This window comes from Aquila chrysaetos, chromosome 2 (genome assembly GCF_900496995.4).
Source record: "Aquila chrysaetos chrysaetos chromosome 2, bAquChr1.4, whole genome shotgun sequence".
Lineage (NCBI taxonomy): Eukaryota > Metazoa > Chordata > Aves > Accipitriformes > Accipitridae > Aquila > Aquila chrysaetos.
The window spans coordinates 8,100,850-8,116,265 of NC_044005.1; the positions used below are offsets into that span (position 1 = coordinate 8,100,850).

General features: G+C 48.9%; 1 long non-coding RNA gene across 2 annotated transcripts; it reads left to right on the top strand.

The window, feature by feature from the left end:
* Window positions 1-592: 592 nt before the first annotated feature.
* On the top strand, window positions 593-13,104 carry LOC115338602. Of its 2 annotated transcripts, none has more exons than XR_003922446.2 (4): window positions 593-849; window positions 2,122-2,244; window positions 7,834-7,950; window positions 8,039-13,104. It is a non-coding gene; the product is annotated as an uncharacterized LOC115338602 (long non-coding RNA). The 2 variants fall into 2 exon arrangements; XR_003922447.2 differs by lacking the exon at window positions 593-849 and adding an exon at window positions 894-962.
* Window positions 13,105-15,416: the final 2,312 nt, after the last annotated feature.

The following is a 15,416-nucleotide window of genomic DNA, read 5'->3' on the forward strand; positions in this document are numbered from 1 at the left end:
ATCCCTCCTTCCCTCCCTCCTTCCATCCCTCCATCCTTCCCTCCATCCTTCCCTCCATCCTTCCCTCCCTCCCTCCATCCTTCCCTCCATCCTTCCCTCCATCCTTCCCTCCATCCTTCCCTCCATCCCTCCTTCCCTCCCTCCTTCCATCCCTCCATCCTTCCCTCCATCCTTCCCTCCCTCCTTCCATCCCTCCATCCCTCCCTCCATCCCTCCCTCCATCCCTCCATCCTTCCCTCCATCCTTCCCTCCATCCTTCCCTCCCTCCTTCCATCCCTCCCTCCCTCCCTCCCTCCATCCCTCCTTCCATCCCTCCATCCTTCCCTCCATCCTTCCCTCCATCCTTCCCTCCCTCCCTCCATCCTTCCCTCCATCCTTCCCTCCATCCTTCCCTCCCTCCTTCCCTCCCTCCCTCCCTCCCTCCCTCCCTCCCTCCCTCCCTCCCTCCCTCCTTCCCTCCATCCCTCCCTCCCTCCCTCCATCCCTCCCTCCCTCCCTCCCTCCATCCCTCCCTCCTTCCCCGCGGCCTCGAGTCGCGCCAGTGCTGGAGAGAGCGTCACCGTCTCCTAGCGACGCTCCTAGCAACGCTCCTAGCAACCGGGCAACATCTGCTCCCGCTGGACCAATCCGCGCCGGGAACATCTGGGCACCCACCTCCGCGGGCTGCGGCCGGGAGGTGATGCGCTCCTCAGTGCCTGCAGGGACCCGCAGGAGCTGCCACCTCCACCGCCACCTCCACCGCCACCTCCTCCTCCTCTTCCTCCTCCTCCTCCTCCTCCTCCTCCAGGAGCGGCGGGCAGCGAGGGAAGGACGGGGAGCAGCCCTCCCTCTGGAGCTGGGGCTCGCCGGGTGAGTGCCATTGAGCTGGTGGTCGGTGGCCGGGGACGGCGAGCCGAGCCGTGGGGTTGTCCGGGACAGCGTGGGGCTCTGGTCGGCGGGATCTGCCCAAACGGCTTTAGCCGGTGGGTGTTGGCGCGGAGTAAGTTTGGTGTTTGTTTGCGAGCTCTCGGCTCTGCTGCGTGGTGGAAGAGGGCAAAGAGCTGGGAGGGCGGCTCGCCGCTCGTCCTGCGGGGCTGGGGGCAGAGGTGCCTGCAGCTCTGCCGGACTCTGGCATGCTCTACGAAAGGGCGTTTTAATCAGCCGTCTTTTTACGGTCAAAGCTGAACTCTGAAAAGTAACCATAGCTACTCTTTCGTTGCCTGTTAATGAAGTATCATCCTCTGGGATGAGACAACTATCTAAATATAGTTGCTTTATAGCTGCGAGACGTGAATACGCACACATACACGCTCTCCTCTTCTTTCTCTCTTGCAGGATTTAGACCTGTTTATTTTCATTCATGTACATAAAAAGTGCGAGTGTCTCTGCACACACATGTAAGAGTGCAGAGTTTGGGTATGCGCATGCATACCTGTGATCGTTTTTCCCCCGGGGTGGGAAATATTCTTACTACAGCGTGCCAGATATACTCCCCCCAGAAGGCAAGGCATCAGCCGGATGCTGCTGCATCTACTTGCAGCCTAGAAACTATACCGTATTTAAGGCAAACACTGAAACATGCACGCTGCAATAATTCTGTTAAATAAAAACGGTAATCTGACTTTTCGCAGACCTGTATTACTCTGCAGGCAGCGTGGGTGTGTATGTGCGTGTGTGATCGGAAATTAATGCTACTACTCAAAATAATGGCGTGGTTCTAATAGTACCCCTTCAGCTTTCCTGCGAGGCTGACAAGAATTAATGGAGAAAATAATGTGCCGTTTTGAGAGGTGGTGTTCAGGGCAGTAATCATGTTCTAGCTCAGGAAACTTCCGGATATTTGGAAGAGCAAGCTGTATTTTTGCAGCATTTGCTCTGAGAGGGTTACAGCTATGCGACTGAGAGACTGAAATGATTTTTCTTAATGTTTTATTTTACTTTCCTGACATTTGAAAGAGAGTCCAGGAAGCAAGGTCAAAGTTAGAGAATTGGATGTGACATCAGAACTCTTATTTTTCTTGTTACTAAGCCTTGTGGGGCTACCGAAAGAGCACTTTCCTCCCTTGCGGTCCAGCTACTTTCCATGTAGGTCCTACTTTGCCACCTGAACCATGTGTGTTTCTCCTTGATCCACCACGGCAGGTAACCCTTCAGCAGTGCTGTGCTGCCAGAAATGCTCGCTGAGCCCGTGCGAGGAGGAAATCTTACCAGAACTGCTGAGATTATCCCAGAAAGACCCTTTGCAGATTGACTCCGCATCCTCAGGTAACTAAAAAGTTTGCAGACTTCAGCTGGTCGGGCTTGCCTTCAGAGTGAGGGAAATTACTTGGGTTAGTGTTGAAGGGGGGTTAAGCTGGAAATACGATTTTATTCTATCGATAAAAGCAGTGGCACTACAAGGAGCGAGGCAGGAATAGTCACTCTGTCATTAAATCTCGTGCCTTCGTGCGCTCATGAGAGCTATTCAGATGCTTGTGCCTTGCACGCACATGTGCCCAGGGAGAACCTGCAATTAGGGAAAGCAAAGCAATTAGCAAACTAAAAGAAAGGCAGCTTTAAAGTGCAAAGCCAGCAGCTCCAGCAAGCAGACAACAGCACGGCTGTGGGTCGCTACCTTTCCGCGGGTCAATTAAAAGGGGCTCTCTCTGCCTGAGCGAGGAATAAGACTCGATACTCTGGAAGGACTGCAATCGATTGGCAGTCCGTGTGAAATCCTGGGGCTGGCATGTGTTTTTGATCCACATGTTCATCTGCCTTTGGTCTGGTAGCTTTGCATTATCAATTGGGAATCCCACAGCGGGACCAGCTGCTTTTCCTGCCTCCGAAGAGGGGAAATGCAGCAGCATAGCATGTGAAATCAGAGGAAGGTTTCAGCTGAGCACTCCCTAATTGCAAGTGCTGCTAAGGTTAGAGACGGGGGAATTTATCACTGCAGTTTGACAGCAGTCGCAAGGACATGATGATATTTCCTGCCATGTCAAAGTCATGTCTCCTGCTGATAATAAATGCCAGTTTCTGTGCGCTCAGAAGCCTCAGGTTTTCTATTTGTGCATGCAAGCGATGCTCAGAAACGGTTTCCGTCTCAGCCAGCTTTAGCTTGCATATTGATTATCCTCCCTTACACTGCGAGAGGAAACCCTGCAGGGCACTGGCACATTTGACTCACCACCTTCGGCGCGCAGCGTCGGCAGGTCTGGCTTGGCCAGCGACCGCTCTGCTTACCTCCTGCAGACGTCTGCATCGACAAGCCAATGGTACCTGCTCGTACAACCCCTTTCACTGCAGCACCGGGCAGGCAGGGATGAATTTTCTTCCCGAGGAAAGGTGGGAGAGGTGGAGGCACAGGCAGGTGTGGGAACGCTCCCAAGGTCTCACGTACGAGCTCTGGGGCAGAGCTGCTGCGGAGACTTGGGGCTTGCAGATCCCTCTCTGTTGCCTGAGATGGAAAAGCACAAGCTTTGGGTTTTTTTTTCCTGGCTGTTCAATTGTTTGTTAAATCCCGTCTTGTCTCCTGTCTGGGGTAGCTTGCAGCCCTGTGGAAATCACCCGGCACTAATTCGTGCCAAATAGGGGCTCCTGTCACTGGGGTGAGGTGGGAGCACAAGGGCCAGATGAAGAGAATTTCTTGCAATTTGCAGTTCAACTGTGAAGTTGCTGTGCTATAAATCTATTTCCAATCCAATTTAGATAAGATAACCTTCTGTCCAAACATGCCTAATAACTGTGCGGGTACCATGCCATAGAGCACTGTCATTATTCCCGGAGAAATAAATAGGAACAGGCACATTTTGCTCTTTTGAAAGTACAATTAAAGCCCTCGCGAAGCTGCGTTTGAGAGATCCAGGCTTGAGACAGAGGCGTCTATTCCCTCACTGCCGCGTGCGGGATTTATGTTTCAAACTTCCATTAGCATTAATGGCAGCTATAGCCGCCGTGCTCCGATGTGCCGTGCATTCAGAGCAGGCACGCACCGGCGGGGTGTAAACACTAGCCAGCATGAGCAGGCAGCGCCTGCCCTGGGGCTCCCGAGCCCTGGCAGCGCTGCCCGCTATTGCAAATTTTTACCGAGTCCTTGGTGACTAGCAGAGGGCTTGCAGCTGAACGCTGGTGGCATGTTGAATGCGCTTTTCCGGGGTTCATCCAGGCTGGAAGGACAAACCTCACACTCAGGACTCAGCGCTACGCTAGTTAGTCCCTGGGGGGAAATTTGGCCCTGTGCCTTGACTTGTGGTGTAGCGCTGAAAAAAAATGTAATGTGATTAAGATGTATCTGTCTCTGAGCTTGACTGAGGCAGAGGCAGTGACTCATACCACCTTGCTGTAACTGTCAAAACACTTGGCTCGCGAGAATAGCCTTCTACACAAAAAGCACTGATTCAATATGTTTATATTTAAACAAAACACTAAGGGTCTGATTCACTGCGGCATTACTACAGCCTTGTGTGCCTGTAACCCCAGCCAAGCAGCTCTTAGGCACGCACAGAGCCAGTCCGCTCTGACTTTCAGGATAAGTGTTAGAGAAAGGCTTGGTCCTTGCAAGCCCCCTGCAGGGAGAGGTGCCCCTCGTAGGCTTCAGCATCCGTGCTGGTGTTGAGGGCACAGTGCAAGGGCACAATTCACGCTCTCGTTCCCCTGCACCTGCAGACAAGATGTGTGGATGTCACCGGCAGCCACGAAAGATGACGGTGACGATGACACGGGTGGTGGTGGGATGGCAGCTGCGCTGCGCACAAGAGCAGACCTTGAGCTTCTGTGGAGCAGCCCTGTGGTGGCACTCGCTTGCCTTCGGTTCGCTTTCTCATCCTGTTGCTGCAGGTGGAGGTAGGAGTTGAGCCTTTTATCTCTGGAGAGCAGAGGTTGAAGTTGAGCCACGTGCGACAACCTGTGGGAGCTGCTGGGCTGGGGAAATGGGTGCCCCAAGCCCTGCAGATTTGGAATTGTTGGAATTTGCTAACGGCTAGCATGGTGTCAAGCAGCTTGTGGCTACTTTGCACTTAGAGTGTAGCCTTTCACAAGCGGGAACATGCTTAAAACCAACCTTACAGCCCAGAGGTGCTCTTGGTATTCATTTGCTGGTTGTTTCCCTTCCTTGCTACTAAACCAAGTTATGGTGGTTTGTTATAGCTTTGCCGCTTTGTCTGATGTAAGGTCTTTAGGAATTTAAATACAGCCAACGACTTTGCACCCAAGGGGTATGTTCCAGGCTGGTGCTGAACGTAACCCCAGAAAGGGTGGGGGGTGCCAGTTGGATGCTCAATGAACCTGCTGCCAGGATGGTCATATGCATCCCTCTGCAAAATACAATTCTTTCTGTCTGCTTCTGCCAGCCAGCCCCAGCCCCCGGCATGCACTAAAACACAGCCCTCCCTCCCTCCCAGGGCCAGGGTGCCAGCGCTCCAGCGGCTCCTTGCCTTGTCCTAGTTCCCTGCTGTTGCTGGTGTCTCCAGGACCACCCATGGTCAGGGGACACTGAAAGTCCCACTGTCACCCTCCATCGCTGGGGCAGGGAGAGGAATTCCTGTGGCCGGGAGCTACAAAGGCGAGGTTTGCACGGAGCTGGTGGAGCTGTGATGCTCTGCACGCTGTGGTTGTCAGTCTTGCCCCTGCACTCGGGCTGATTTTCTGCTTGCACTGCACACAGGCAGTGCTAGGTCTGTGCTTCCAGCCTTTTCACTGAAAACCACTAGGGAGCAAATTTTAGCATTTAGAAGCTTGGTTTGAAGGGGAAGGATGGGCTCATGGTTGGCTCATCAACCTGTACGCTGGGTTTGGCTCCTTTCCCAGCCCTGACAACCTGGGTGACCCCAGGAATGCCACTTCATCTTTCTGTACCCTTGTCTTCCTCAGAGTAGCGTGAAGAAAACTAACTTTCTCCCATCCCATGGCGCTGGGAGGATAAATGTGTGTGTTTGTGATTGCGCTCAGATAACACAGCAGTGGGGTTTTCACTTAGGAGAACCTAATATCAGAGTAATTAAATTTCCAGGATGTCCAGGCTCTGGTGTAATCCAAATACTGGAATAAAACCCGCAAGCAGAGAAGGTTGCTGCATATGAATTTAAACCAGTGTTGCAGCTACTCAGTGCTAACAGAGCAGTGAAGACCGCAGCTGTACCCTTGCCCCTGAGAGCTGAGGTCGGTGCAGGGAACGTCTCTGGTGTGTGCAGTGGTCCAGGTTGACTAAAAGGTAACGTCCCACTGTAAGAGTGATGGTTCCTCTCCTGGGGAAGTGCTGCTGTTCCGTGTCAGGCCGGGTCCCAGAGCAGGGCTGTGCGTCTTGGCTCCAAATGAGGTGTTAATCCACCAGTCAGGAGTTTTCTGCCCAGATTTGTAACGTCCTTTATGGGAAGCCTCCATCCTCACAGGCTTGAAATTCAGGGAGACAACACAAGAAGGTTCTCTTACGAGGGGATTTCTTCTTTAGCCCCTTGTGGGGTTTTGATGTAGAGGAAGGAAGGGAGAACACATTACTCCTTCCTGCCAGTGAAGGAGGGATGCCACCAGTCCCTGAAATAGTTGTGCGGGTATCTTTTCACTCCCACCTGCAGCTAAGGCTCAGGGAGCCCCCCCATGGCAGGATCCTTCCAGTGACATGAGGTCTGTGTTTTGGCTGTGCAATACCTTTTGGCTTTTCTACTGTGACAGAGAAGCAGTCCAGAACCAAGTCCTTTATTTCCTCAGAAAACCTGGTTTTAAATGGCTCCATAAGGAGATCTCAATCTGGGGAAGAAAACATATCCCACAGGACCTGACTGAGTTATTCTAAAAAGTGGCTCTGGATACTTTCTTTCCCTGGACTGCCTTTAAACGCCAGCATAGTAAGTTTTTAAAAAATAGTGCATTTAGAGGCAAACAACAGAAATTTCTTACAAAAGAGAGGGTTTGAGAGATGATGATGCCACCCGCAAATGCACACGCCTCCTCGTACTGTCTAGTGAATAGAAAAGCAAAACCCAGTCCCGGATCTCACAGGGACCCAGTGTTCACCAGCCTGAATACCACTGAAGTTACAGATCCCATTAAGGTGCTGAATTAGCACCACGTCACCTTTCCATAGAGCTCAGAGCAGGCAGGCAGGCCCAGCTGCGGGTGTGCAGAGAGCACTGGTTCCTCTGCTGGGCTCTGCTCTGGCGGAGCAGACCTCCACTGGGCTCTTGTCATAGCACAAAAGCCCAACAGTCCCTTCTCTTAGCCCAAAGGCTGAGCCTCCCTCCTCCGTGCCCTGAAAAACTGAAGCAACCCAGGGACCAAACCAGCTCTATCACCCTCCCACCGAGCTGGAGCTCTCCTGCTTCTCTGGGATGATACCACCATCTAGTGAATATGCTCTGTATCGGTTTTCCAAGGAAGCCACAGGACTCCGGGGGTGGTGTGCGGAAATTAAACCCCATCCCTTGTCCCTCACAGACCCCAGCGTGGGGCAGGGACCCCTGTTCTGCAGACGGGTGGCCCCATCCCGGTCCCTCCCGCAATGCATGGAGACCTTCCCGGCTTGGGCATCTCCCTTGCCCGGCTGTGCGATGCCTTGGCTGGCCAGGGGTACCCGCTCAGCTGTAGGACCTGGAGACCCTGCCCGGCGGTGGCAGCGTGTGTCCGGTGCTGTGGTCGTCACTCCGGAGCAGGGCTTGCTGTACTGGCGAGCCTCGGGGTAGTGGCTCAGAAATGCCTCCTTCGCGTTTGCCGGCCTCTCAATTATTTTTCCAGTGGGTCGAGGGCTGCGGGTCGAGGCTGAGCGTCGTCCGGGCTGCGTCCCACTGCTGGACCCCTCCTTCCCCTGCACACCTCGGACTGTGACATTACAGCCACCGTGGCAGTGAGCCTTACCGAGCCTCTTTTTCTTCTTCTTTTGCGCAGAGCTGATCTGATCGGGGCCTACCAAAGACATTAACGACGTCGAAAGTAGCCTACTTTAAGAGAAAATATGCAGAAGAAGAACATTTACATCAAGATTACCATGAGTATTGTCCAAAAGTGAGTAGCGCTCTCGTTCCAGACCCCATCCTCCCCTGGTTTCATTCCTCCATGCTAAAGACCCATTTACTTGCTCTTTACTCCCCAGCACCTGATACTACCCGAGGACCGGACTTGTATTCTAAAACTTTCTCTCCAGAAACTCCGATTCCTGGACGACCCTGAAGCCTATCTCCGTAGGTCTGTATTAATTAACAATCTGTTGAGGAAGATTCACCTAGAGACAGAGAGGGAGAGCTATGAATACTTTAAGGAGGCTCCGTGTTATAGGACTGCTTACTCTGACGCACGAAAACGGCTGAAGTTTATGGTACAGGAGTGCTGTTCCCAGTCGCTCTATTATGAAGAGCTGCATTCGTATCGCATCGTGCCTTACTCTGCAGAGAACGCCGTTTACGGAATGGGCTACACGAGCAGCCACTTGGAGCAAAATTCTCAATTGCTTATTTATAAAATGAATTAAAGTAGCTGTTAGACCCACTGATGTTTGTTTCTGAATGCTTGAACTGCTTATTGAGATGGTAAGATGAGGCACTAATTGCAGATATACTTGTGATCAAAGGCGGATATGTTCAGAGCTGAGTGGGAGGTACTTTGAATAATGCTCTGCAGTTCCCGCTGTTAACCCCCTGGTTATGAAGTACCTTGACATACACACAGAGCTGGTGCAATACGGAGGTCCTTATCCGCAGAGACTGCGTGCAATGTGTTTTGTAGAAGCAAAGCTGCATTTAAGTTACCTGTGTGTAGATACAGACGTTCAAAATCACTTTGCAGTTAAATTATGCCATCCCCGGTGAAAGGGGAGCCCCCAAAGCAGTGGAGTAGTCTAACAGTGAGGAGTAAAATGCAAGTTATTTTCTGTAAAGGTAGAGAGAGAAAGTTTCTTTGAGAAATGCTTTGACCGTGAAGGAGTCAGTGCCAAAGGAAACAGCCTTTTTGCTTAGGATTTTCAGAGACTTAACTCGCTCGCTACTTACAAGACACTCTATACTGAGATTTGCAAGGGTTTGGTTTTTTAAAAAAATAATTGCATTCACCTTTTACTTATATTATCTCTTAGCTGGTATCTACTTTGCTATTTTAATGCAAACCAGTATGACTCACAGGAAAGATTGTTTCTTCAGCCCATCATCAGTGTTTCCTTAACTTCATTTGATTCTTTCCCTAGCTGTTCCCCTGATACTTCTTTGCATGCTAATTTGCTGTTTGGCCAGAGGTTCACATTGGTGCTAGGGAATAGACAGTAATTTCTTTTTAAGTGGAATATAAAAGGCAGAAAAACAATGATAACTCTCAGAGAACGAATGTATCTGACAGATGCTAGTAAAACCTCAGAGGTTCTCCTGATGAAACTGCTCAGCATTAGTAATAGTGTTTCAGGTTAAGTGAAATGTCTAATTTTGATCTGGGAATTAACCTTAGAATATGTAAATATATATTTCACAAGCTATGACATGAGAGATGTTCAGCAAATCGATGACTACAAGTGGAAAGTTTTATAGCTGCCGAAGCTATGTCATGAAAATACCAAAGAGTAATATAAGGGAAAAGATGATGCTCCAGCAATGGGGTCAAAAGCAAAGATTGCACTATAACCTGGGGAAATGTGATTAACGAGCCTGTAAACGATACACTTGCAGTTCACCTGCGGGTGATTTGCATCCCAGAATTGCTGAACAAATATACGAGGTGATCCAAAGCCTGTCAGAGTCCTACAGGTCTGTTGGCTTTCAGTGAAGAAACCGGCTTTGCCTCGCTGGCTGTCACCACTTTAAAGCTTTAAAGCAAAGTAAATAGTAGCGCACACTCAGCTGGAGGCAGATATATATCTAAGAACCTAATTTTTTATTTTGAAAGGCTTTGCTCATGCAGATGTGGCTGATGCTATTTCCGAAGCGTTATACAGTACGAACAAATACCATTGCTTGCCAGGGATGTGCTTCATGTAGGATTCCTCTTGTAACCCTGCTTCGAGCATCCTAGTCGTGTGTGTTGCACATATCATCGCAGCTCTCAGGCACGTGTTAGTGCAGGAGAAAAGACAGAAAGGCAAAAGCGGGAGGTGTGAAGAGCAAAGTTAACTCTGATATCAGTAGTTAGAAGCCAATACAGGTTTAGCAGACAGAAGGAAAGAGTGAAATCCAGATATTTTTTTAAAGAAAGAAAAAAAAGGCAACAGTCTAATTCAAAACAAGGATAACCTGCAAACTGGAGAACATAAACAGCACAGATATTGTGGGAAGGCTGGAAAAACAGGGCAGTGCTGTTTGGGAGGTGCTGTTAGTCATGATGAATATTCAGGTTTTTGTTTTTATTTTGAGACAAGGCATATTTACTTGTCTTTTACAAGAGGGTGTCTTCAAACCCTCGGTCAGTGTAATTTGGTGTCAGAGCTGCTTGGCTATGAGGTTATATTCCTGCTGCCCCTGGGCTTGCACCAGCCCAAAATCTTGTGGACGATTAAGCTTGCATTTGGCATAGTTTGAGAAATCTCCAGCTAAAAGTGGCCATGCCCATCTCGACAGGGGCCAGCTGAGAAAAGCCAGGCTAATTACCAGGTGTGCGGAGCAGCCCTAATACCGCCGGTAAAAGCTGGCAGCGAAACCCCTCTGCTGCGTGGGATGTGGGCTGATGATACGATGGCTGTTGTGAGAGGTGCCATTATCCCCCAAAGAGCTCTCTGGCCTCTGCTGGCACCTCGCACGCCTCATGCGGACTTAGGGGCTGGGGTAGGGACATTAGAAGACTGCTAGGTGGTAAAGGAAAATTACTTCTGTCTTCTGATTTTTCAAAGTATGTAATTTTCCTCTCTGAAGCGATCTGATTTATGCATATTTTTTTCTTCGTGTCCATTTTCGCCTGAATTCATAATGATCTAGCAGCTACATGATATGCTAAAATGCTTTTTTTCCACTCACTGACCTACTTTATTATATTCATAGGATGGTTCTGGCCTGAATAAACAAAACTTTTTAAGTAAAATTAATAATGTTTCAATGGAATGAAAAACTCAGTAGGATTAAAGCCTTTAACCTCACCTGAAAAAACCCATTGCCCGTCAGCTTCATCTTGAAGAGTAACTTCTTTGCCTGCTGGAAGAGGCAGATACCTTCTTGCCTATTGAAAGCTTCTTTGATAAGGTTTTAGGATAACTGAATAGATAACAGACGAAAATCTGGATCAGATAATAAAACTCATTGGGCTCCCTGTGAAAGAAGATGATATTTTACCAAGTTTTTCTCATGTGCTGTTTTTTTGAACAAGAAAACAGTCTTTTTTTTAATTTCTACTTGCTCTAGGAGCTGTTAAAATGGATTATTTCTTTCTAGAAAACAAATTGGTTTTTTATGGTTGACTTCTTGATATGAAATTGAATCAAAAGTCCACAATTCTAAATATTTTGTCTGCTCACGTTTTTACTGCCTTCTGCTTTGCACAGTGATTTGTGCTATTGAAAAGTGGCTCTGAAATATTCTACCTTAGTGCTTAAAAACCGTAGTTTATGGGGTGATAAAGAAGTACAAAGGTGCAATAACATTGCAAGTTACTCCCCAAATATTTAATTTGACACTTTTTGAATTATATACCGATTTTAACATTTAGTTACCAAGTTACCGGGTACCAGCATTTTAATAGAGCTACATACAGTGATTTTTCTTTTTTGGGTTTGTAGCTACAATTCAGCTCTTCTGGCTTCTGATGTGTGAATCTGTCTGTAGGTGGTCAACTTTCAGTGATAGATATAGATATATATATATATTCTATTATGACTGCATTAGGAACTCCCACATATGGGCTATGTTTGCACTGGATGTAAAGAAAGTCCTTCCTTCCCTTTGACTCAGTTGCCTTGGAGATAGTATGTTCATCAGAGAGAATATAGACGAGCTGGGTGACAAGGACAGACTTGGTAATGATAGCTGATCATTTTGAAAACGACTGGCTTAGGACAATTCATTTTCGTCTCGGAATAGCAGCGCGCTTGACTGTAATTAGTGTTTCGATGAGTTGAGTTTTCTTCGTGCCGCTTTTCCCTGACTGGCCGTAAATGCCGGGCCCGATCCTGGATGCAGAAGGGGCGGTGGTGGGGCGGTGGGAGGCACGGCGTGGGCGCGTGGGGTCACTTTCTGGAGCTGCAGGAGCTGTGGCTGTGCACAGCCTGGTGCAGGCACCCCGACATATACTGGGGCCCTGATCCTGTAAGCGCTTCAGTTATCACCTAAGTTTCTGCGCACGGATCCTCTCGCCGAAGCCGGAGAGGCTCCTCGTGTACTTGACGCTCAGCACGTGTATGAGCGTGTGCGGGGCCGGGGCTGCCGTGCGCCGCAGAAGTACTCCTCGGTTGCCTAATTCTCGGTGAAAGTGATTAGGGAGCTGCCGCTTGAGTTCTTGAATACATTTATATTGCACTGTAAATTGAACTTTTGTTTTCAATGAATGTGTTGAGTATATGGACTATTGTGCCTTAAAGTCCCATCCTCATATGAGCCTTTGTATATGTTCTGTAAATCTGCAAAGCGTCTATAGCTGGTAACTCTGTGCACTCTATACAGATCCGGTTCGGTACTCGGCAGGGCCTTGGGAAACACGACCCTGACTTCAGTTTGCCATGAACACAGGGGGGATATGGCAATTCCCTCTGCTCTTGTTTTTTAGATTGCTTTCCTCTTCGCTGTTCATGAAATTCTGTTTTTCTGGTTTCTGTCGTAGCTGGGTTCTGGGTTACCTACAACGCCAGGTGCCCCTCACGGGAACTCAGAAAGTTGTAAAAAAGTTGTCTCCAGCTTTTAAACGCCATCTGTACAGCGCGCTCTCAGCAGGGAATCACAATTGCATATAACTGTGGCAGGTGTTGTCAAGTATATCATCATATATTTGACATGATTAACAAAGCAGAAAAGGGAACACCTATTTCTATTGAAATGCATGAGCCTGCATTATGTTAAATACATGGTGATTATACACCACTTAATTGGAATAATACCTACTGGTTCTGTAGTAAAAAATGGCTTTTTAATGTTTAAAATTACTTGGGACCTGATTAAAGGTTTTTATGAAATTGTTTTCTAAAGTGAATAGTAGAAAAATGTATATGTATTTTAAATATACATATGATGTGCATGTTATTAATAAAGATCTATTTCTATTGAACCAGATGGACTCTCATTGAATATATGCTGTTTGGTTTACAAGTTAACATGTAATGTTACTAAAGAAAGATTTCCTGAAAAATTTATAACCCACAGATTCTTTGAGGGACCTGGATCCTGGGGGTGAACCTGGACCCATCTGACATATCTGATGTGCAGACCTGGGACAACTCCTCTGGATGCCGTGCAAAGCCTGGCATGTACTTGGCCTGCCCTGATCCCATCGTTTGCACCCCAACTTGCCTGTGGGCTTGCAAGGCCCTTCTCCTTTCCTTGTTTATTTACTTTATTTAAAAATCTTCAAGGAACCATTTTTCTAATGATGTTCTGCAGGGCACCTTCCAGATGCTGCAGAAGGGTCAAAGATAAAATAGGTAGCTATTGGAGCAGTTCAGGAAAATGGGAATTTTTACTAAAAATCCTGATTATAATGGAAAGATCACCCTCTCCCTCATTCTCAGCACTGTTCTTTAGGACTCCCTTCCCTGAAGAAACTCAAACGAAACCCTGAAAATGTTTAAGGGATATTGAAAAGGAGAAATATTTGCAAAAGGATAAACTTTCCCCCACGGGCAGGAGCCTCCTGAAGTAGCCACAGGGAAACATTTTCCAGGACTGGGTACTTCAGTGCCCACCTCCGGCCAGGGCTCGGGTACCATCTGGGGACTGCAGACCCAGTTTTTTTAAAGACCGAGCATTGCAACCAGCTGCCGTAGGCACAGCGGTAAATCAGTCACCTCCTCTAATGGTGTTGCATTAGGAGAGAAGCGCTGCATGTTGTCAACCTAAGGACAGCTCTGAAACCACTGATCCTGAGTCCCCTACACACCTTGTTTGAATGTGTTATTACCAGGATTAAGCAGTCACCGCCCAAATCCTGAGATGTTCTTTGTCAGACACAGCCCTTCTTTGCCCGTTTCTGAACCACTCCTCTTTTTAACCAAAAAGCAATACCTAGACCTTGGCATGGGTACGTGCATGACTTAGAGGAATGGGCTGCTTGAAAGAGGTAGGCTGCGTGTCTGCAGGTTTGGCCTGTTTGCTCCCCACGTTACGTGTGGATGACCAAAGGCCTCTGGAGTGGCATATCCCTGGCAGAGAGAGATGTATTCAGGTGGCCAAAATTCTTCCTAGATCCTGGGTGGGAGCTGCTACCTCTGAGGATACGCCACACTGGTAGGAGATGCTGAGCCTTGGGCTTGGTCCAGTTGTGGAGACAACTGCTTTAGTGTGGAAATAAAAGGCACTGTAGCAGCTTCCCACCTCCCAGCGCAGCCGCACTGGGTTGTCCAACCCATGCAAATACTTTCCCACCACGGATATTTTCAAAGCTGTGAGAATCATCCTGCCACAAGGCAAATTCTGCTGCAGACTGAAGGCAGGGTCCCCTATGCCAATTACTCTGCTGATAAAGGCGGTGGTGAAAGCATCGTGACCAGACCACCGGGGGCTTGCTTTGCTCTCAGCTGTATTTTCTTTTTTGCTCTTTATGGCCATTTGCAGCCAGTTTGAATCGAAGCAGCTGCTGGGCTGCCCTGCCTCGACGCTGCCAGCCCAGACTCATGGAGCAGCTGGTGCAGGACCCAGGGAATCCAGCTGAAAGCCGTAATTCACCATTACATCCCACACTCCATGCATTTCAGGGTTTAATTAATTCAGGCCTTAAGATGAGCAGCACTGTTTGCCAAACTAGGCGATGCTTTGAGCTCCCGGCTGAAGTGTGCTGCAGAGCATTGCGACCTCCTGGCTTTTCTAGCACAGCGGGACAGTCTACACCGCCTTGCTGCCCGCAGGCTGATGTGCCACGGATGGTAAATTATCCCCAGCTGGGCTGAATGATTCCAAATTGTAGGTCTTACCAGTGGAAGGCAGCTTTTCCTGAAACAAACTGCTTAGTGGAAATTGTCGTCATTTTGCAGCAAGAAGGGTTGGGTGTAACATCTGCTGTCAGGGGAGAGGAAGGATGACCGGGAAGGTAAAGGTCTTTCTCCCTGTAAGGTGCCAGAATCTCCTGTTCATAGTGGGGAGCTGATATTGCTCTCCCACATTATCCTTTACAGCTCAGGACCACGCAGACATTTCAGCCATGCTGAGACCATCCCATTACACCATCCCCTATGGTGCCCTCCAACGCAAATGGCCAGTGCTTGCAGCATGGTCTGGGCATCTGGCGAGTCCGTGACCCTCGCTGGGATGCCGGGGGGGAGCCACGGGAGTTTCGTAACATGTGCCCGTAGGCAGCCGGGATCATCGGTCCCATATCCAAAGAGCATTCCCAAAGGCTGGTTGCACCCTGCCCCAGGCAGACAGGGT